Source organism: Harmonia axyridis, chromosome X (assembly GCF_914767665.1).
Source record: "Harmonia axyridis chromosome X, icHarAxyr1.1, whole genome shotgun sequence".
Lineage (NCBI taxonomy): Eukaryota > Metazoa > Arthropoda > Insecta > Coleoptera > Coccinellidae > Harmonia > Harmonia axyridis.
Window position 1 is genome coordinate 32,989,528 of NC_059508.1, and position 7,500 is coordinate 32,997,027.

General features: G+C 50.7%; 2 non-coding genes across 2 annotated transcripts; one reads left to right on the forward strand and one right to left on the reverse strand.

The window, feature by feature from the left end:
• Positions 1–1,051: 1,051 nt before the first annotated feature.
• Positions 1,052–1,170, reverse strand: LOC123687672. Its single transcript, XR_006749386.1, has one exon. It is a non-coding gene; the product is annotated as a 5S ribosomal RNA (ribosomal RNA).
• A 642-nt stretch (positions 1,171–1,812) lies between these two features.
• LOC123686895 lies at positions 1,813–1,967 on the forward strand. The gene has a single exon (XR_006748649.1). It is a non-coding gene; the product is annotated as a 5.8S ribosomal RNA (ribosomal RNA).
• Positions 1,968–7,500: the final 5,533 nt, after the last annotated feature.

A 7,500-nucleotide genomic window follows, 5' to 3' on the forward strand; every position in this document is an offset into this window, starting at 1 on the left:
ACCTCGGTCATGGCAAGTTATTTCCCACAATCCATTCCCCGATCCACGTACATCCCAGAAAAAATCATCTCTCTAACTATCCTGGTTCAAAAGTTGTATCGGAACATTTTCACGTCGAAAATATATCTCTAAGTCCAAACCGATGCACCACGTAAACTAGGGCAGACCGATGCACCACGTAATATCGGGCAGACCGATGCAGAACGTAAACTCGATCATACCGATGCTTCACGTAATCTCGATCTTACCGATGCACCACGTAAACAAGGGCAGACCGATGCAGAACGTAAAGTAGATCTTACCGATGCACCACGTAATCTCGATCTTACCGATGCACCACGTAATCTCCATCTTACCGATGCACCACGTGAACTGGATCTTACCGATGCACCACGTAATCTCAATCTTACCGATGCACCACGTGAACTGGATCTTACCGATGCAGAACGTGAATTGGATCTTACCGATGCACCACGTAAACTCGATCTTACCGATGCACCACGTAATCTCGATCTTACCGATGCACCACGTGAACTGGATCTTACCGATGCAGAACGTGAATTGGATCTTACCGATGCACCACGTAAACTCGATCTTACCGATGCACCACGTAATCTCAATCTTACCGATGCACCACGTGAACTGGATCTTACCGATGCAGAACGTGAATTGGATCTTACCGATGCACCACGTAAACTCGATCTTACCGATGCACCACGTAATCTCAATCTTACCGATGCACCACGTGAACTGGATCTTACCGATGCAGAACGTGAATTGGATCTTACCGATGCACCACGTAAACTCGATCTTACCGATGCACCACGTAATCTCGATCTTACCGATGCACCACGTGAACTGGATCTTACCGATGCAGAACGTGAATTGGATCTTACCGATGCACCACGTAAACTCGATCTTACCGATGCACCACGTAATCTCAATCTTACCGATGCATCACGTAATCTCGATCTTACCGATGCAGAACGTAAACTCGATCATACCGATGCACCACGTTATCTCGGCAGACCGATGCAGAACGTAAAAAAAAAGCTTACAGCACGCGGTGTTCCCAAGCGGTCACCCATCCAAGTACTAACCGCGCCCGACGCTGCTTGGCTTCAGTGTTCTGACGAGAACTGGCAATTTCAGCGTGGTATGGCCGTAAACAACAAATATAGCGATATTTTCTATGATATCTCACTTTTTGGGAGCGGAAAGGACGTGAACGTTTTTCCTTATAAAAAATGAAATAACTTTTGGATATTAATTCTGATTGTTGATTTAAGTTTTAAGAACACATTAGGACATATCTCAATGAAATTTGAGGGATTTCCGAAATCGAAAAATATTTTTCGAAAAAAAAAAAAAATCCCAGAAGACCTCGGTCATCTCAAGTTTATTTCCATATTCTATTACACAATCAACGTACATCACAAAAGGAACCATCTCTCTAACTATCACAGTTAAATTTTTGTATCGGAACATTTCACGTCGGAATATCTCGCTAAGTCCAGACCGGGGAGATCGGTCGCATTTGACACCGTCCGCTCCGGTCTAACATCGTCTTGGAGTCGGGGTAACGATGGAGAGGCGTTTAAGGACGTGAACATTTTTCCTTATAAAAATTAAAGTCGACAATGAATATTGATAGTTGAACCGAAGATTTTGCGCCGATCGACTGACGTATTGACCCTTCAGTGGGTCGTCTCAGTCATTGGAATGTCATTCTCGAGGAGGTTCGCAGTTGGCGTCTCGTATTTCGAGGGAAAGTCCATTGCGACTAGTACCGAGAAATCGAACATAAAAGATTACCCTGAACGGTGGATCACTTGGCTCGTGGGTCGATGAAGAACGCAGCTAATTGCGCGTCAACATGCGAACTGCAGGACACATGAACATCGACATTTCGAACGCACATTGCGGTCCTCGGACACTGTCCTCGGACCACTCCTGACTGAGGGTCGGTTCCATTACAAAGACTGCCCGGCCAGACGTTATGGCTTGACGAAGTGACGACGTAAAGGTCGTCTAACGTTGATCCTGTACCGAAGGTCATTTGGGCGAGTTGGACGGTTTGCCGCGTGACGATCAACGTTCTGTCGTTTCGACGCCTCGTGTGTTGGAATGATGAGGAGTTGTTTTCGTAACGCGCCGTCTTGAATTGCGAAAGCATATATTGTGGTGTCGTGGTATTGCTCGATCTGCGCCCATGACTGTAGACATGCGATCGTCGTGTCCGAGAAATCTGAACGACGTCCGATCGCTTTAATGTGCCAGTTGTCGCGCGTTGCGGATGAGCTTTCATGAGCGCACCCCCGAAACACCGAAGCACTTTGCTTGGATTCGCATGATCCGCCATACGGAGCAGGAGATAATAGACGCCTTTGAGTAGGCTAACTCCCTCGCGTAAGGTACGTGATTTTATGAGCCGCCAAAGGTTAGTTTCGGAACGTTTCGATGATTTGAACATACGACCTCAGGACAGGTGAGACTACCCGCTGAATTTAAGCATATTATTAAGCGGAGGAAAAGAAACTAACTAGGATTCCCTTAGTAGCGGCGAGCGAACAGGGATTAGCCCAGCACTGAATCCCGCGATCGTAACCGGTCGCCGGGAGATGTGGTGTTTGGAAGGATCCATTATCTGGCGAGTTCGCGGCGCGTTCAAGTCCATCTTGAATGGGGCCATCGCCCATAGAGGGTGCCAGGCCCGTAGCGACCGCTGCGGCTTGCTAGAGGATCTCTTCTTAGAGTCGGGTTGCTTGAGAGTGCAGCCCTAAGTGGGTGGTAAACTCCATCTAAGGCTAAATATAACCACGAGACCGATAGCGAACAAGTACCGTGAGGGAAAGTTGAAAAGAACTTTGAAGAGAGAGTTCAAGAGTACGTGAAACCGTTCAGGGGTAAACCTGAGAAACCCGAAAGGTCGAATGGGGAGATTCATTCGCGCCTGTTGTTGGGATTTACTGACTGTGGAAACGGCGACGTTCGCGTTGGCTGTTCCCTTCGGTTCATCTCCGGCTTCGGACGCGTGCACTTCTCCCCTAGTAGGTCGTCGCGATCCGTTGGGTGCTGTTCTACGGTCTCGAGTGTAGCCCGTGAGCTCGGATTTTCCGATGTTTACGGACACTGGGTTTCCGAACAGCTCGCTCGACGGTTTACTGATGGCGGGAGGCCGCGACTTAGTTCGCGTCCGGCCCGTGGCAAGTATGTGAATTGTGATGGCGATCGGACCTAGTGCCGATTCCGTCCGTTTGCGACTGTTCGCCGCGGTGTTCTTGGACAGACCTCTTGAAACGCCGATCAGCGACGCTATTGCTTTGGGTACTTTCAGGACCCGTCTTGAAACACGGACCAAGGAGTCTAGCGTGTGCGCGAGTCATTGGGAATCACTAAACCTAAAGGCGCAATGAAAGTAACGGTTCACTTTATGTGAACTAAGGGAAGATGGTCGGTCTCCATGACTGACCCGCATTCCCGGGGCGCCTCATTCTCATTGCGAGAGGAGGCGCACCAAGAGCGTACACGCTGGGACCCGAAAGATGGTGAACTATGCCTGGTCAGGACGAAGTCAGGGGAAACCCTGATGGAGGTCCGTAGCGATTCTGACGTGCAAATCGATCGTCGGAACTGGGTATAGGGGCGAAAGACTAATCGAACCATCTAGTAGCTGGTTCCCTCCGAAGTTTCCCTCAGGATAGCTGGCGCTCGTTGCATACGAGTCTCATCCGGTAAAGCGAATGATTAGAGGCATTGGGGTCGAAACGACCTCAACCTATTCTCAAACTTTAAATGGGTGAGATCTCCGGCTTGCTTGAATGTGAAGCCGCGAGATTTCGGATCAGAGTGCCAAGTGGGCCATTTTTGGTAAGCAGAACTGGCGCTGTGGGATGAACCAAACGCCGAGTTAAAGCGCCTAAATCGACGCTTATGGGATACCATGAAAGGCGTTGGTAACTTAAGACAGCAGGACGGTGGCCATGGAAGTCGGAATCCGCCAAGGAGTGTGTAACAACTCACCTGCCGAAGTTACTAGCCCTGAAAATGGATGGCGCTGAAGCGTCGTGCTTATACTCGGCCGTCAGTGGCATGTGCGGTCGCCCTTCGGGGCGGTCATGAAGCCCTGATGAGTAGGAGGGTCGCGGAGGTGAGCGCAGAAGGGCTGGCCGTGAGGCCGTCTGGAGCCGCCTTCGGTGCAGATCTTGGTGGTAGTAGCAAATACTCCAGCGAGGCCCTGGAGAGCTGAGGTGGAGAAGGGTTTCGTGTGAACAGCCGTTGCACACGAGTCAGTCGATCCTAAGCCCTAGGCGAAAGCCGATGTTGATGTGGCGTTGTTAATCGTGTTTATAAGTGGTGGCAGAAATGCTATGCATCTTGACGCGTGACGCACGCCCGTCGGGCGAAAGGGAATCCGGTTCCTATTCCGGAACCCGGCAGCGGAACCGAAATTAAACCGGGCCCTCGTAAGAGAGTTCGTCGGGGCAACCCAAAAGGACCCGGAGACGCCGTCGAGAGATCCGGGAAGAGTTTTCTTTTCTGCATAAGCGTTCGAGTTCCATGGAATCCTCTAGCAGGGAGATATGGTTTGGAACGCGAAGAGCACCGCATTTGCGGCGGTGTCCGGATCTTCTCCTCGGACCTTGAAAATCCGGGAGAGGGCCACGTGTAGGCGTCGCGCCGGCTCGTACCCATATCCGCAGCTGGTCTCCAAGGTAAAGAGCCTCTAGTCGATAGAATAATGTAGGTAAGGGAAGTCGGCAAATTAGATCCGTAACTTCGGGATAAGGATTGGCTCTGAGGATTGTGGCGTGTCGGGCTTGTTGGGGAAGTGGGTCACGGCTAACGTACCGGGCCTGGGCGAGGTGATGCGTTTCGCTTGCGTTACGTTTGATCCGAGCTCGGTCCCGCGTCTTGGCCTCCCGCGGAATCGTCAAGCTTCGAGACCCCGTGAGTGCTCGCAAGGGTGCTCTGGGTAATCTCTGCGGCCGTCATCTAACAATCAACTCAGAACTGGCACGGACTGGGAGAATCCGACTGTCTAATTAAAACAAAGCATTGCGATGGCCCCAGCGGGTGTTGACGCAATGTGATTTCTGCCCAGTGCTCTGAATGTCAACGTGAAGAAATTCAAAAAAGCGCGGGTAAACGGCGGGAGTAACTATGACTCTCTTAACATCTGACTTAACTCTCTCTTAACATCTGACTCTCTTAACATCTCGACTCAGGATGTTGAGCTCACAGGGTTCTCTTCCCTGTGGGTAAGGAGGACGGGTCCGGTGCTTGCACCACCCGAGGGTTGGTAACGTGTGGCAACACACGGCTAAGAGCCTCCTTGAGAAAGGTCTGAAAGGTTAGCAGCCTCGCAGATGGCATTCCCGAGCTCCGATCACAAGATCACAAGCCTCGGCAGGGGGGGGGCATGGCTCCGTTCCCTCCCTGGAGTTAATGTCTCAACCTCAGGGAGTCACTGTTAACGACCCGGCAGTATTGGACTCTCTCACGGACCACCAACTCGATTTGTATGGCAAAATCGAGGGAGGCAATTTTATAATAGAAGTTCCCTTTAGCGATGCCTCATGCAGTGTTTGTCTCACCACTGCACGCGGGAACTTCATGGCATTGAGTATAAACGATGCAATAAAGCATGTTAAAGATACACATGATCCTCATACTCCCAAATTTGTTTGCAAAGCGTGCCATAAGGAGTATGTGTCGAAACATGCGGCTCTATGCCATGTGCCGAAATGCACAGGCCCAGAAGTACCTCCACCTAATGCAGTTAGGTGTAATCATTGTAATAGGTACTTCAGAACACAAATGGGCGTATCGCAACACGAGATAAAGGCTCATCCCCAAGTAAGAAATGAAGCTAGAGCAGGGACCTCCGGAGCCGAAAGGCAGCGTGCTCCCAGAGAGGGAGGCTTCACGGTGGAGGAAGTCGACCTCATGCTGGATCTGGAGCGGAGGTTTTATGGGGATTCTCGTATTGCGAAAAGAATGGAGGGTTTTTTGAATAGGACCGCAAAGCAATTAAGGGATAAGCGAGCACTGTCCTCTTATAGAACTTTGCGAGATCAGTACTTGCGTGACCATCCGCCGCAAGATACACCCTCGAGCCACCTTGACTCGGATAGCGCGGGATACGCTTCCAGCCAAGAAGGGATCGAAGAGCGATCCGAACCTGATACCCTTCAGGTACAGGTTCCTGTGATACAGGTGACTCCAGCGCCTGATGACTTGTCATCTCCAGAGTTAGCCGAATGGAGAAGTGGGATTTTAGAGCATGCTCTAGCTCATCAGTTACCTCAAGGTGTCACCCCTGACAAGTCAGCAGAAGCGATCCATCTTCTGCAGGGCGCCCTCCGACTTGCCTCGGAGCCTGATTTTGAGTTTTCACAAGCTCAGATCGACTTCCTCTACCAGGGGGCAACTTCACACTTCAGACCGTCGGGGTGTGAAGCAGGAGGGAACAAAAGCCCAAGAGTTCGGGGCAAGGGGCGTAGCAAAAGGCGTTTCTTGTATGCCCGAACTCAAGAGTTATACAAGAAAAATCCAGGACAAGTAGCCAAACATGTCCGACAGGGAGTAGATTGGATAGGTGGCTATCAGCAGCCACCTATGTCGGAAGTGAAGGAGCTTTATACAAAGCTATGGGGAGTGGCGCCGCTGGCGCAGATGCCCGAGGGCATCAACGAGGACCCGATAGCACCCTCAGAAGCACTCCCGCCCTTCACAGTTGATGAGATCCGGAAACGTATCTCCGCAACCAAACAATCTACGGCCCCCGGCCCGGATGGAATCAGGCGGGCCGATGTGATGCAAAGGGGCAAGGTAGAAGTGCTCCATTTATTATTTAATCTGTTGTTGCTTAGTGGGAAGCTACCAACAGACTGGAGTATGAACCGAACTACACTGATACCAAAAGAGGGCAAAGACGTTACAAAGACTGAAAATTTCAGGCCCGTAACAATAACATCTCTGGTAAGCCGCATTTTTTGGGGCTGCATAGACCAGAAGATAAGATCAGTAGTCGGTTTCACACCCCGCCAAAAAGGGTTCATTTCGTCAGAGGCGGGGTGCTTCAATAACGTGCACATTCTTGTGGAGTTGCTGCGGCACTCCAAGGCTACTGGGAAGAACCTGGTCGTAACGATACTGGATATAAGTAAGGCTTTTGACACCGTCCCACACTCAATATTGGGACCGTCGTTACGCAGAAAAGGGCTTCCACCGGTAGTTGCACAGCTGGTGGAAGAATCATACAAGAATGTGTGCACGAAAATCTCCACCGCGGGTGGGAGTGTAGAGATAAATCTCCAGCGAGGTGTCAGGCAAGGTGACCCTCTAAGCCCGTTCGCATTCAACGCAGTATTAGAACCCTTACTGCTTGAGCTGGAGCGTCAGTCCGGGTATAGAATCTCGAACAATACCCACATAGCATCGCTGGCTTTCGCCGATGACCTAGTCCTCGTGAGCGAAGATGTGCAACAGGCCACG